The 16,607-nt window shown below is 37.7% G+C and overlaps 1 long non-coding RNA gene across 9 annotated transcripts in view; it reads left to right on the top strand.

Moving 5' to 3' along the window:
• The window catches only part of LOC129416802 (uncharacterized), a 342,254-nt gene that overhangs the window by 86,679 nt on the left and 238,968 nt on the right, over positions 1-16,607 (top strand). For all 9 annotated transcript variants that reach the window (XR_012372153.1, XR_008635554.2, XR_008635548.2 and 6 more), the window contains exon 5: positions 13,867-14,009. This is a non-coding gene — a long non-coding RNA (uncharacterized lncRNA). The remainder of the gene's footprint in view (positions 1-13,866; positions 14,010-16,607) is intronic.

Raw genomic sequence — 16,607 nt, 5'->3', positions numbered from 1 at the left:
AACTTACTATTACCATTATTTTTTGAGGATTTAAAGGATATTTCCTATAGAATTATTTACATTTTTTTAGATTATCATTATCAAAAATTATCATTACCGCAACATGATATTACATGAAATATATGCATTAACAAACGCATGTTTCGGTAATGAGAACTAAAAAGTAAAAAAAAGTCTAGGTACTATGACAAACTAAATTTCAATTTTTATCTGGAGAGAAAAAAATTACCTGCTTTTTTGAAAATGTTAGTTCATTGAGGGCTTAAACAATGAAAATTGTTGCGGAGGATGAGAAAATTGGTCTTGGACACATTTATATTCCTTATTATTGTCTCTACATTTACAAGTGATGACCAAATACCACATGTTTCTTTACTGTAAATGTTTATAGTATAACATGCACTGAAGCTTTTTATTTTTTAGATTTTTTTAATTATAAATATTTCCATGTCAAAGAACCCAAATCCAGTCATGGACACGTTGCGGTAATGACAATTTTTCCCTTAAATGTGGTAAAAACAACAAAATTGGTTTGTATGATGTCATTTGAAATCATGTGCAAAATAGTACCTGAAGAGATGTTTGTAACTGTATGCCTCTTATTTTGATACTCTTACTTTGCATTTACTTTTTTGTCAAAATGTTTCATTTATAAGTCTAATTTCGTGAGAATCACCTACTCATTTAATATAACGCACACTTTTACACATAAATGACATCATATGTTTCGCATAAAAATATTTATTTGTTTAATAAACACACTTATTCTAGTCCAGGTGTAAAAAGTACAAATTTTTTTAGTTACGAAAAGTAGCCGATTGTAATTTAGCGTATTGTGTATTTGTTTGCCACTGAGAACATTCAGTGATATGGTAGTTGATGACATTTTTCAAAACTGAGCACAACGCATGGCACTCTGTAACCTCTTATGCGAACACTGTTGATCAGGCTGCTCCAACTGTCATCTTATTTGCATGCGATGGACGCATCATTATTCACTACATTTGATGTCCGCAAAACACATTAGAACTGTTTCCTTGAGCAAAATATTAAGGGCCCGCCATAGCAGACATCATTTGTGTGCCCAAATTGTAAAATGTAAATTGATATGTAAGAAAATGGCCCATTAACTTTTTCATTAATGGTTATAATGCATTTTGAGTGTCGTCTGCGGAGAGAGCACATGTTCATTTGAAATGGGAACTGGGTGGCTCCACAAACACACTTTCACTCACAGATATTTATTTATTTATTAATTTCCCTGCCCGCTGTGAAATCATGTGTCTGTCATTATGGTGTTACTATTAATCAAATCAAGTCACCAATATGTTCAGCGATACTTTCTAGAATGAAGTCTGTATAATGAATTATGAAAGGGATTCCTAATGCTTCATAAAGATGTTTGTAATGCATTGTTGTATTCTTTTGTGTTGAGATTTAAGGTTCCACATGAAGTGGTTATATTTTTTAAATTGGTCAAGTCCTTGTGACATACGTATGTGTTATAGGCAAAGTCTTCTAAAGCCATATACTAGTTTTATGTGTGGAACAGACTGAAAGTTGAATTGTTTTGAAAATAGCATGCTTTTTAACGTGTACATTTGATCAGTCCATGAATTCCCTGAAAACTAAACCACAAGTGACCCTTGCATGCTAGCTCCTTTCTACCAGTTGAGTTACAGGAAACTTAAACAGTAATACACCATTTAGCACACTGCATAAAAATATTGTAATATTAATACACTCTAAAAATGGCTGGGTTATTTTGACCCATAATGGGTAAATATTGGACAGAACACATGCTGGGTTAAAAATGACCCAATGTTGGGTTGTTGTCATGCAACCAAGTGGTATAATAACCCAGCAGTGGGGTAAAATAACCCAGCATTGGGTCAATTTTAACCCAGCCGTGTGTTCTGTCCAATATTTACCATTATGGGTCAAAAATAACCCAGACATTTTTAGAGTGTATAATACTTTAAACTATATCATGTCACAATTAAAGTATAAAATATCACAAACATTTTTAAAACATGTGATTTTAAAGTATTTTAAGAATACTGGTTACAATAAGGGTACATGAATCATAATGAACTAAGACATAAATGTATTTTTACTTAAACATAAACTAATGCTGAGTCAACCCAGCGCTGGGTCAAAAAAGGGACAAACCTTTAACCTTTGCTGTTTTTTTAACCCACTGTTGGGTCAAATCTAAAAAAAGTCTGGGTTATTTTAACCCAATGGCTGGATTCATCACTTTTTGACTCAACGCAGGGTTGTAAAGAACCCAGAATTTTTGTAATATATAATACAATCACAGGCATCATAGAAAGCATTACAATATGATTTTCTGACCAATTGTCCCCACAAAGATAGGAATACAAGTATTTTTGTGACCTTGTGGGGACATTTTGAGGTCCCCATGAGGGAACAAGATTATAAATCAAACCTACCCAGTCTCACAAAATTATACCTATTGTCACGTCATTTTTTTTTATCCTTTTTCATGATACTGTCACGAATTTCCGTGTTTTTTCGTGATCATATCACGAATGTCTGTTTATGTGTCATTGTCACATATTAATTACTCAACTGCTTTTTCCTATTTTCAAATCATTTTTGCTTCGGTTTAGGGTTAGATTTTGTGTTTGCGTTAGGATGTTACTTTAAGTATTGGTTTATACAATTTTTTTCTGTTTTTTTATATTTTCTAAATTAAAAAAAAATGTCGTCTGGCGTTAGGGTGGTTAGAGTTGGGTTTGGGTAAGGATGTCATTTTATGTCAATCTAACCCTAAACCAAAGCGACAATGGTAAGAAAATATGGAAAAAACAGTTGAGTAACCAATATATGACAGTGACACGTAAACAGAAATTCGTGATACAATCACAAAAAAGCAGAAAAGTTTTCTGTGATGGTTGGGGTTAGGGTTTGGGTTTAGGGAAGGGAATAGAATATACTGGTCTCGTACACACTGCAAACTTTCGGGAGTGACAACCGCTTTAAAATGCGGGAGTGAATCCCCTAAATGTTCGTTTCATGTCTGTACGGAACAAGACTCACTCCCGAAAATGTGATGATTGACACAGAAATAACCATAGCAACGTTCTGCCGTCTCGCGTGCTTCACAGCTTTGACCAAAATAATAACAGCATTGTGTTTTGCAATAAACCTCCGTCTTGGCGTTGTGTATTTTATGCTTTTGTGAGGCTGTTTCACAGCGCGGAGTGCGCAGTCTTGCAGTGTTGCCAGGTCCTCGTCTTTTTGTTCGTAAATACTGTTTTGGCGCTTAACCGTTTATGGCTTTTGGCTCATGAAGCGATCAAGTTTTTAGTGTTAATAAAGTGTGAGGGTGCCGGTCCCAATATTTTGATCTTTGAGATAAAGCATTTTGATTTATTTCGGTTTATTATTGGATTTGTCTTGTTCGCTGTTTTTTTAGTGCAAGATCTGGCAACACTAGTCAGCAAACGCTTGTGCCTCTGTCATTTTCTGAACCGTGCATACTTTTTCCCCTTCTAAGCATTTTTTTTTAGAACGTTTAAACACTTGATTAACTACTAGTTGTTCAGTTCGGTTATGTACACACTGTGCAGAGTTTTTGTAAATTCAGTTGTCACTACCTGCATTTTGCGGGAGTTAATTCGGTTGTAGAATGCAGTTGTGAGTCCCGTAAATTACTGAACTGTGTGTGTACAGAACAGGATTAAGCATCAAAAGGTGAAGTGACAACCGAATTAATATGCAGTGTGTACGGGACCACTGTTTGTACGGTATAAAAACCACTACGTCTGTGGAATGTCCACAAAAAACATGGAAACCAGAGTGTGTGTGTGTGTGAGAGAGAGAGAGAGAAAAACCTAAGGAAGATCTAATTTTGGGACATCTTTATTTGTAAAAAATATCCAAACATGTATAGCAAATTAACTAAACATGTTTCTGTTAGGCTATAGGTTAGGTTATAGTATTTCCAACTAGCTGTGTTGAAGTCAATGGGACGTGTGTGTATTTGTGCAGTCAAAATCTAGATGCACAACATGTGTGCACTTGTTCAGATGTCTGATCTGGCTCTCTTCAAAGAGTCGGTATTGAAGTCGTGACTAATTAAACAACAGAGACTTTATAGCAGTGCAACACAATGTCTGCGTTGAATTCACCCTGGTCTTCACTGCCTCTAGACTTGTCGTAACAGTGCCACGTGCCCTGCTGCTGGATACTTACAGAGCATCTCTGTACTCATACAGCATTGCCACTCTTTTATCACAAGTGATTAACACGGCCCGCACTGTGATCTTTGAAGGGGACTTCTAACTGTGGCCAGCCCGGTTGTGAGCCCACCTCTGTCCTTGCTGTGGAACACAGCTCTATTCTTAGTACAAAAGCACAGCACAGCTCACTGAAGTATGATGACGGCGTAATGGTCGTTCGTCTACAGAGGCGTTTTGGTTGGCTGACTACAATGGATTTAATGATCTGTTCTCATGCTAATACATGCATATGTAGCATTCATTGATGTGCATTTTGTTGGTGTGTGTGTGCTGATTGTGAACGTGAGTCAGTACAGTTCTCGTGACTGATTTCAGAGGTAGCACTTGGTGATGTTAACTTGTTTTGGCTGTAGCGTGGATTATCTCAGCTTGAGTGAACTCGCCAGGTGGTTCGCTACACAGTTTTTTTGTTTGGGTAAAATTATTCTGTTGTGCTCTGGTACAATTTTACTGATAAATCCTCCTTACATAAAAGATTACAGAGAAACCTGAGAAACGGACTATCCTCTTGTATAAATAATTGAAAACGTGTTTGTCATAGAAGTTGAGGGTCAATAACAAATAATATGAAGTGTAAACTGCTATGAATAAATGGTTTAGTTCAGTATTTTTAATTTAGAAATACTGTACACGTGATCAAATGGTACAAGATGTCGAATTGGTCACTCAAGACTTTATTGACAGTAAAAGAAATTCTGCTACTGTGTCCTGCTTTACATTTTTGTTGGCAATTGTTCATTTGGCAATTTTAATTATGGACATTTTTAAAAAGCTTTTTCCTAGTAAAATTTTTGTTATTGTGTAATGTTTGTTACGGTTTTTCTCAGTCGCTTTGGGGCATCTCAAATTATTCTTAAAATTTGCAAAATTTCAGATATAATGTAGTGACAGTTTTACAAAAAAAAAATTTCAGTTTGCTGATTCAGTATTTTAAAAAATAAATAAAAAGAAAACAAATATATATGTTGAGGTTAAGTTATGAAGATAAGACATTGAAGTAGTGTAGTGAAATTAAATTTGAAAATGAATGAAAAGACTACTTAATGATAAAAATCTGTAAAAATTGGATTCAGATCTGTGTAATTATTAAAGCTTTACAAATGACCAGATTAAAAATAAATAAATATGAGACTTATCTATAAAAATGACAAAACTTCTCACAGACAGCTGTGAGAGGCTGAGTTACTGTTGGCTTAGCAACCGTCACAGCCCATCCCCACCACCCTGCTCCAAAATGATCGATTTTCTTTAATTTTCTACTGCATCCTCCACCAGAGAAGGAGAGGCAAAATGAATAAATAAAAAAGGGGAGGCTATCTGTAAGCTATCCCTTCATCGTGGCGTGAGCTATTCAATCCTGTCTATTAGATTTACTGGAGAGGAGCAAGGCATTAACGCAGAGAGGGAAAAAAGGAAAAGGAAAACACTGCCACAGATAATGTGGATGTTTCGTGCATAATCTCTAATATGAGAAATGTATTAATAGGGAAATTATTGTGCATTCAATTATTTTGAAATGGCTGGCAGAGATGTTTTGATTTGCCGGTGTCCTGATAGCAGGGGCGCAGCGGGGAGCTCGGTGAGTGATGAATAACTTAATCTCCTAATCCGAAAATGGGCAGCGATCAACAGTACCGCTGCGGAGCGGCCAATAAAATGAAAGCACCGGAGAATGACTGATGAAAGCAGGGAAAAGACGGGGAAATAAGAAATAGATAAACAAATAGAACAATAAAGCAGCCGGTTTTAAAGCGGCGTAATTCTGCCACGTTCATTAAAGGCGGAGAGCAGAATAAAACTATGCGAGATGGTGTTGCAGTAACATTACCTTTAATGTGGGTATCATGTGGCGCGCTTGATGAGCTGCTGGCTTAGCTTTATATCGGCGTGACTCTGAAGGAAAACAACAGAGGATTTTTAATCAACCTGGAAAAAAACAAGACACAGAGCTTTACCCAAAACAACTAGATACCTGTCAGTGACCTCCCCGAAATATTCACACGAGTATCTACAGTATACACTAATAAAACAAAACAATAATTACAGTTTCTGAACAGTGTGTAAGTCACTGGTTTGTCTGTGGCAGATTGATCAGATGAAGGCTCAGAGGGAGGCAGTGTCTTGTTTCCCTTCAGGTTGTTTCTTTCTCATTGTCCTCCTTAAGTGTGTCGTGTATGTACCTGTAATAATAGATGAAAAGTCACGTGAGATAATGCATAGGGTCTCCAAAGTGGATCTTACCTTTTTTAACTATTTAGCTTATATATTGGCATGGGAAGAAACTATAGATTTTCATTTACAAAACATTTGACATGGAATGAGAGATTTGAAATTAAGTAAAATTACAGTATTACAAGAGTAAGCATAAATAAATAGACAGACAGACAGACAGACAGACAGAAAGGTAGATTTAAAATTAGTTTTGCATACATGGAATTTATTTGTTGTAACTTTCAGACCCACATGCACGAATCCAATATACTGTTACACATGCGTTTTGTTTTCGGAATTAAAGGAGCAGTATGTAAGAAATTTATATCAATTAATCATAAAATGGCCCTGATATGTCACTAGACATTAAGAAATCATTTTCATTTCAAATACTTAAATCACTGACAACAGTGGTCTGGCCAGGATATTGTCATTTAAAAAGTGGAGTTGCAGCCCTCAACTGATGTTTATGTTGTCATTTTGTGTATTGGCCACCAGTTGTGTGATTGTAGTACCATTGGCAAGGCCTAAAACCCAGTGTTGGGAAAGTTCAAACTAGTTCAAAGTTCAGTTTCTAGTTCAGTGCATAGTTCATATTTAAAAAAATTGAACTAGTTCACAGTTCCAAAAATGAACTAATTTATAGTTTTTTTCCCCATATTATTTTTAAGAATTATTGCCATTATAGCCCATATAGAACCACAGACAGCAATTATTTTATCAGTTTTAACACTGAATCTAAATGTGTCAGATTTCATATTCAACTTTAAATCCTTATCCAACCAGAGTTTACAGTAGCATTGACTGTCTTGTAATTTTTGTATTTGCTTGCACATACCTTAAAATGCTAGCCAGGTGCTTCAAGGGGGTTGCACACCGGGCGAGAAGCGCTGCACGGAGTCGCGTGTAGGACAACGCGTGAGCTTTGTGAGCTTAGTCAGAGTCTATTTCAAGATCCAAAATATGCGTTAGCCTATGTTAATCGTTAAAGATTTGGGACAAATATGATGTTATTTAATGTTAAACTATGTGAGTGGCGCGGCAGGGATTTTAGCAGTGTCCAGAGTAAATGTGTGTGTACATTTATAAAACATAATGTGTTTTGCGGCACTTCTCGTCCGGTGTGCAACCCCCTTAGTTCAATGTGCCGTTTCAGGTTTGCTGTGGATGTGACTAAATTGCGGATTTTCTGTTTGAAAGCCGGCGGGCAAAGTTTGCACAGAAATGTAAGATTTTTCCCATCCTCATCCTCATTGCTGCTTTGTCGCCTACATGCTGCTGTCACCTCCATGCTGCTTTTTGTATTAATGACGCATGCAGCCGTAAAACACTGGTGGCTGGTGTTGCCAGATTGGGTGTTTTTACCGCTACAAATTAAGGCTTGTTTACAGTGTGTTTTAGCTGTGTTTTTGCCTGGAAGACTCTATAGAAATCTGGCACCCTATTGAACGACGTTAACTGAGAGAGCGTGCCGTTCACAAACACCAGAATGAACGAGTTCACAGTAACGTTCATCAGGCAGTAATACATTACGTTCACGTTTGCCCCAAATATGAACTAATTCATGAACTATCGTTCAATGAACTGGTTCAGGCACAACACTGCTTAAACCTATTCAAATTATACTTTTTTCTGATGCTTTTTTGCAAATTATGATTTTGTGATGGTGCCTTAAGTGCCAGAGCATCGTTCACGCTTGCCCCTGGGCCATCGGGCACTCCTTATTGTTAAGACCTGCATCTGAAGTAAAGCATACACATTAAGAATCCATTTAGGGATTTCCCAAGTTTATTGTTTTGTTAAATTGAAGATCGATTATAATTTTCATCCAGCCCAGACAGACAGGCAGACAGTTAAAGTAAAATTATAGGTGCAGATGTGATTCAATGTGTTTTATAATTAACCGAAGTTCACTGATGAAGACTGAAGCTCTCTCAGTGTCTCTTTTACTTCAGAACGCAGAGACATAATGGTCTGCTAACATTTTTTCATTTTTTGGTAAATTATTAAAGGAGGGGGGGGGGGGTGTTCAATGGTTTTTCAAGCATTCTGACTTATTAACACAGTTATAGAGTTGTTTCCTCATGCTAAACGTAGGCAAAGTGTCAAAAAAGCAGTTGGACGTGTTACAGAGTATTTCTGTGCCAAATGCACTTCGCCAGGGTTCGTACAAGTTTCGGAAAGTTTTTTTCGATTACAGGTCCAACTGACGTTTCAGTGGTTTTCTATACGTATCACTTCTTTATATGGGCACTTCCCCCGGAAAACCCCGCCCACCCGTCAATCAGCGGGAGACGCTAGAACTTGCAAACATCTTATCACGCCACTTAGCTTTGTTTAATTTCAAAACTCAACAATGGCACGAAAGATGAAGTGTGTTTTTAGATGTAAGGAGAAGAAAGCCAGCCTTATGGAAACAATGGATATAGTTTATTATCCGGGGTAGCAGTGGAGTTTTCCCAACCGGTCATGACGAGTTGCACGGGGTAAGTAAGACTTCTGTCTTATGTTGGAAATAGGCGCGTGCATAATATATAAATGACACGAACATGTAGTGAATCATAAGTTAAAACAGTGTTGTATAGTGTTGCATGACTCGTACTCGCTCCACCCGCGGTAGTAACTCCTCCTTCTTCATTTTTTCGTACGTTATCGGAAAGATTCGGTAAAGCTAATCTTTCTTTTATAAATTAATCTGATTAAACTAAAGACTCTTCAGAGATATGAAGGATGTCATACTACTCTATAGGTACTCCAGATTAACATCAGAAATGCAGAAACAGCGTGTGTTACGTGAGCTTTTTGTTAACTTTGTGATGTTTAGGTGTCATTGCTTGGTCAAACTTTTCCACACTGTATGAGTATTTTGTGCATTCTGTCAGAAAGTGCTGCATTATCTCAAAACTCTCAAACTCACTCTTTGCGATTCTTCCTCTCACTACAAAGATGTGAAGGGACACATATTGTACTGTACAGTAGTAGAAGCACAGAATCTGCAGTTTGTCACAACAAACCATTATTTCATCTCTGATGGTGCATGTATTTAATTGATAACAGTGAAATGGCTTTTGCCTCTGGCTTTTTTCCCCAATCAAGTGTTTGTGTGTGTGCACGCTTGTGCATACAGTATGTGTTGTTGTGCGTGTGCATGTTGGCTCAGAGGCTTGCGTAAGTTTGTCGAGGGTCCGCATGAGGGCTGCATGACAGGCAGCAGACGGACGGGTCAGGTAGCATGTGGCGTATGGCAGGTACGCTTCCTGTGTCTAAACAGAAGTGTGTAGAAGTACAGGCCTGGCCCTTTCCGACAGTACAGACACCACGCAGCTGCGGCTTGATTGAGACATCTGTATGAAGCAGATGGAGTTTGGGAAAGAACAGGGTTTGATGTCTATCACTGACATTAAAACGGCACAGCATTGCGCTCAGTTGACTGGGGTGGACGGCAGACCACTCGTAAGATTGACTGCTGGACCTGCCTAGGACTGCTGAGCGTCTCAAAATTCCCATTTGCTTCATCTCCAAGTTTGTTTTGCTCATAACTTAATCCCAGCATTAATAAGACAGGCAGGATTTAAAAAAAGCTCCAAAAAAGTTTTAATGGACAAAGGCATATTTTAGGATCATGAACAAGGTCCTCGCCATGATATATTTTCCTTTTATTTAGTCGAAATTGTAATTGGACTTCTTCATATAAAAGGATCAAAATGGTGTCAGAGCATTAGCACTCTCTTTCTCTCTGCAAATAAATAAAAGATATGGTCTGGTAATACAGCAGGTCTCATATGTGTAAAAGCTGAGACGCATATCAGATCTGGATTTGTGTCTCCAGCCAGGGACCGCAAACACACAGTTGCAGCCTTCCAAAGCACAAACACTCCTCTTTCATTTTCTTTCCTCTCCATCACTTTCTTCTCCCTTGTTAATGTAAAATCTATTCCTCGCTGTGTTGACCAAGCCTGCCATGATTTCAAATAAATGCATTGAAGACTCCCGGGCAGCGTGCGTCTATTATGAGTGGTCATCAAAACGAGGCATTTGGTGACCTTGCAGACATTTCGAAATGTGCCTCTTTCCTGTTTTCCATCAGCCCCCTTCCTTCACATCTTTGTTTTTCACCGGTTATCTTTAATATGAGAAGCAGAAACAGGCGTGGATCGGTGAGCCACCTGAAGTCCGGGGGCTTGGCTTGCTTTTGGTTGCCATAGCATTGGGATTATTAAGAGATCCAGTGGCTGCCTGGCTCCTCTTTTATGATTCTCAGACTGAATAAAAATTTAAAAGGCCATTAAGCACCATTATCCCCTCCATCGCAGGTGTCACTGCCAGCAACGCCGAGTGAAGTAGCTTATTTTTCTATTAGGCAGAGAGAGAGAGGGGCAGTTTGTAAGGCCAGTGCAAATGAATCTCTGCTCTAGAATGGCCAAACGGTCAGACTCTAATTAGCCTGCACTGCTCCTCTTTATCTAATGGAGCTCTGTACGCTGAAAAGGGTAAGCCTTTCCAAACACACAAATGACTTATTTTAGTCTCGCTTTGCTCAGTGGGAGTTTAAGCATCTTTGAGAGTGTTACAAGCAAATGGAGGTTTTGAGTCCCAACTTGATCACGAACGACCACCATCAATTTAAATGAGGTGAAATCATGCTTTGAGTTTTTATTTTATAGTTTTTTTCCTCAAAATAAGGTCAAATATTACTGTGTTCATTTAAGTAATATACTGTATTACATTTTCATTAGATGTTAAATGAGTTTTTATAGCTCAACTGGTAGAGCATCTCAAAAGATTGTAGGGTTTATTACTAGAGAACACAAATACTTATAAAATTGTATATCTTGAATCATATCAAGTTGCTTTGGGTAAAAGCATCTGACAAATGTGACTCTGCTTGAGACATCTAGGCTAATACTCTCATATTTATATAGTCTAATAACTAGAGCTGGGCCAAAAAAAATCACCTGCGATTCTCATGCATGTCTCATCAGTAAAGCCAGTTTGGTGATTAGTAGTAAATCGCCATCACCTGCTCTTAGATAGAGCGGCATTTACTACACAGAGCAGAATTTCACAGAGAAGATCGCAACATTGTGTTCATAATCGTGGAAAATCGCCTCAGGTATTGTACCGTATTTTCCGGACTATAAGTCGCGTTTTTTCATAATTTGGCTGGTGCTGCGTCTTATAGTCAGGTGCGCCTTGTCATTTTTGACATTTATGAGGCAAGAGACAACATTACCGCAGGAGTCCGGCATATGCTGCTCCAGTATTTATGAAATGTGTCACGATTTCGATTTAAAATTAAGTCACAACTTCGAACTTCAAATTAAAAAATGGGATTGTTGGTGCTACCACGACCCCATGTCATGTCTGGTCGGCTTACCAAGCAAGAAAAAAATCTCTCAGAGGTGCCTTTAAAAACATTGGTCCAGCAGAACGCGATTTATATTTTAACTCTTTCCCCGCCAGCATTTTTCATGATTTTCACAAAAGTTTAATGCCTTCCAGAAAATGCTCCTTTTTAAATATATAAACATACAATATATGAAATAAAAGAACAGACCCTCTGCTTTCAAACAAAAAAATCTGTTTCATCCTACCTTCATGTGTTCTGTTTTTATCATCTCTCAAATATGTGTAGGTTTCATCAAAAACACAAAATTTTGAGCAAAAAGCTGAGATAATTCCATTTTTGTGACAGACTTTTGATAGAGATTAGATGCAGAGCGATCTTTAAAACATACACGGACATACATATGTTTGTCCTAGGGCAATACTTCCGGGTTTTTTAAGTTGCGGAATAATAGTGGTATTGCAGATTGACGAGATAACTCGTTTATGAAAGAGTTAAACACGAGGGATGTATTGCTACAACTCCTTGAAATGCATATCATAAACAGGATTTCTACCTAGTGATCTGACTTCGGACAGAGCGCAGCTCTCTGCATGTGCGCGAGAGTGAGAGAGGCGCCAAGATGTAGTGGGTTATATTTTTAACAAAAGGGATAGTTTGCCTCAACTCGCATAAAACGCATACAACTGAACAAATACGTAAGGATTACTACTTTAGTTTATGTTTAGACTTCGGACAGATGCGAAAGCGCGTGCCCGTGAGACAGAGAGAAGCGCAGCTGCTTATGACGTGCTGGATTTATTTTAGATGCTAGGAGTCCAAGACGTGCGCATTAAGTCCATGTGCATGCAAGAAGGAATCCTCTCTCTACAAGCTCTCTCGCGTAAATTAAGCCCACAAACCCACATGCGAGGAAAAGCATGCGATGTGCATGTTAATGTGAACCTATAAGAATAATAATAAATAAAAATGACATAGCATTTTTGTCTTCAAAAATTAAAAAAAAAAAACAGAGAATCGAATCGCGACATTAAAATCGAAAAAAAAAGGGAGTAATCGAATTGTGGATTTGGAGAATCTTGACACCCCTAGTATTTATGTAATTCAATGAATTCAGTGATGCGAACTTGATGCACGTTGGCTTGTTCTGTTCATTTAGCCTACTCAGCATTCCAGGTATGTTCTGTATGCTATTTTGTATCGTGTAAATAACTGTTTGTATTACGTTAACGTACGGACATTCAGCCTGCTGTTCTGTGTGCTATTGTTTCGTTGAATAACTTGCCTTTCCAGATTAAATGTCTGTCCTTCGGCTTGGATTTGGTGAAATAATTTTCTAAATAAATCCGACGTATAGTCCACTGTGATGTATATATGTTATTTCGTCTCAATGAAGCATTTTTGAATGATGCGACTTACACTCCGAGCAATTTTAGTCCAGAAAATACGGTATGCGATTTTGCCTCGGTGAAATATGACTCTGTGTAGTAAATACCGTTCCATTTGAAAGCAGGTAATGACGATTTACTACTCATCACCGAACCGGCTTTACTGATTAGACACACATGAGAATCGCAGGCGATATTTTGCCCAGCTGTACTTAACCTAATTCTGAGATTAGGAGCATAACATTTTGATTTCACTCATTGATTTCAATCTTTGTCGTGACTTTAATCAATCAATATGAAATATATCAAGGTTACATTCACAGAATGTTCTTTACATTAATTAGGATGATTTTATTTAGAAAACAGTAAATCATAAAAAATACTTTAGCTGGGTTTTCACAGGCACGATCACAAATGCATATATGTTTTGTATATTCAAGTCAGTTGACCATTAATATTGAAATTCATAAAGTGTATAAATGCATGAAGCACAGGACAAAATAATCATAAATGAGCCCAGTTAGAACCTTTACTTCTTAGGGCCTAGGGCAACATTTCGAGTTTTTTCTCCAATTTTTAATTTCATGTAAAAGTTATAGAAACTTTAGAAATGTTTGAGCCTCCTAAATTCATCTCTTTTGATTAACAGGTCATCTCTGACGCAGGTGAGGAACGACTTGGAACCACCAAGTTAGCTGGATGTCGTTTTCTGTTGGCTTCAGCCTGGAAAAGCGCTGATTGTGAAAGGGCTGCAGCAGGGCTGTGCTGGAGGATCTCTCTCTTGGGCAGATGGTAGGAAGACAGGGGGAATAGTCACCCTGCAGCTTAGCCAACAGGGACACACACACAGACACGTTCACATACGGCACACCCACACAGAAAACATTACAACAACGATTTGTCATAGTCTTTCATTTAAGCGAGGAGTTTTTCTTTTTTGTTGTAGTTGGAAATAAGACGTGCGAGTTTATTATTATCTTCCTCTGAGTCAGTACGTTCAGCAGAGATCCTCTCTTACGGGCTGCTCTCGAACTGTCCACAAGTTATTTAGGAAAAAGTTGCAGTAAAACTGGCAGTCATAAAGTTTGCTTGTTGATCTCGGCAGCTGTTACGATGTCAGCACCAAAGAAGCAAACAAGATATCTTAATTAGCAGAGCCCAAATAAGAAAAAAAATGTTGGCCCATTTTGGCCTGTACTTTAGAGTATATTTGCCCTTGCCAAAACACACAAATAAACAAATACAATGATTTTGCTTGAAAACGATGGCACATTTGACATGCTATCAGACATATACTGTTTATGTTATATTGGTAAACATTTGACAATAAGGTTGTATTTGTTAGCATTAGTAAATGCATTAGTTTTGTGTTCCTGTGGCTCAATTGGTAGAGCATTGCACCAGCAGCACAAAAGGTTGTAGGTTTGATCAAACTTTGAAAAAAATGTTAGCGTCTGTGAAAAACGTATATGTAGCTATATTAATCCTTGTTCATGTTTGGTACGCAGTAGTTGTTCATGTTAGTTCATTTTGCATTAATGTTACAACTTTTGATTTTAAAAATGTATTAGTAAGTGCTGAAATTAAAACTAAAAAACTAAAATTAAGTGTATTTTAATTCATGTTAGCTAATGCATTAACAAATGTTAACAAATACATTCTTATTGTAAAATGTTACTGCTATATTTAAGCAAATTATGAAAACAAAATAACACGATCCACAAAAATAAGATTGATGAAATGTAAGATCTAGTGGTGTTTCCGTCAATCCATCTAAAAACACTCTTACACCGGCCTCGGTTTTTTCTTTATTGTGTAACTCTGCCTAGAGAGTTCTGCCTTTAAAACATCCTCGACAACAAACAACAAGTGATGGGTAATCGTTGCTGTCGTGTCTGTTTAACTGCTGGTATCAGGTGGAGTGTCTTCGTTTTTTGGGAACCCTGTGGCTAAGCTCACAAGTTTGACTCTGTTCCACGTAACCCAACATGCTGTTCGACACTAACCATCCGCTCCCATATGGCAAACCTGGGCTGAGGCTTTGTCAGCTTCCAGGTTTTTGTATTTTTTGTCTGCCTTAAAAACAGACAAACACAGTGAGAGGTGAGCTAATTACCACAGGCCTTCCTGTAATTATTCTTCCAGAGCAGAAGACAGGTTGGGTACAGACAGATCTGATGCTGTTTTCCTTAATGCTCATCTTGTGCTCACCAGACAGCTCACAAGTTCTGTCTATTTGAGGTTCAGCTTGTCCAATGAAGTAAGAGTCAGGAGTTGTCAAACACAGTTATGGTGACTTTACAATCTTTGCTTGTGTGAGAGTAATTGGCCGTTGGTTTCACAGAGGTAATTTAGTGGAGAAGAATATCGTGCTTTCTGCAGCATTGGGCAATCTACTTAGGGATGCACCAAAATTTTGTCCGCCAAACATTTTTGTCCGACATTGCATTTTGGCAAGCCTTTTAATGGTAGTAAATGGTGAGCCACTCCTCAATACGCCACTAGGTCTCATACACTTTGTCCTACTTCATACGCTGGAAACGTATGCACGTCATTTGTTACCAAGCTAGTTATTTTTATTTGTAAAGTCTTATATATTGATATTTTTCTTACGAAATTGCATCGATTGTACTCAGAAGGCCTTTATTTAACCCCTGGAGCTGTGTGGATTATTTCTGTGAAGGTTGGATGGAAGGTTTGGGCTTCAAATAAAATGCATTTACTACCATTACAGTATATAGCTTGGAACAGCCAGGGGTTCGTTTCCTGAACAACGAAGTAACTCACTGCTAAACCACCATAGTATAATGCTTAGTTGGAGAAACGAACTACCTAGTCAAGACAAAAAAAAACATAGTAACTTTGTCGCACATTCATCATTTGAACCATGTTGGTTCAACAACATAGTTGATGATGTTACGTGGGAGGTGGAGTACTAATAATCTGTTTAAATCGATTTAATGCTAGATTATTGTTGTAATTAACGTACATTGCATTGGAAGACTGATTTTGTTATCGTGATTTAGTTCTTTGTTGTTTTATTTTAAGATATTTAATTCATGTGCAAGTTCCTTCTTATGTCACTTCATTCCTCAGGGTCTTAAAGGGACACTCCACTTTATGAAAAAATATGCTAAGTTTACAGCTACCCTAGGGTTAAACATTTGATTTTTTCCGTTTTGGAATCCATTCAGCTGATCTCCTGGCCTGGCAGTACCACTTTTAGCCTAGCTTAGCATAATCCATTGAATCTGATTAGGCCATTAGCATTGCGCTAAAAAATAACCAAAGAATTTAGATATTTTTCCTATTTAAAACTTGGCTCTTCTGTTGTTACATCATTAAGACAAATGGAAAATTAAAAGTTGCGATTTTCTAGGCTGATATGGC

This window comes from Misgurnus anguillicaudatus, chromosome 11, assembly GCF_027580225.2.
Source record: "Misgurnus anguillicaudatus chromosome 11, ASM2758022v2, whole genome shotgun sequence".
NCBI lineage: Eukaryota > Metazoa > Chordata > Actinopteri > Cypriniformes > Cobitidae > Misgurnus > Misgurnus anguillicaudatus.
The sequence above is the reverse complement of the archived record's forward strand: the minus strand, read 5'-3'. Positions and strand labels throughout refer to the sequence as shown.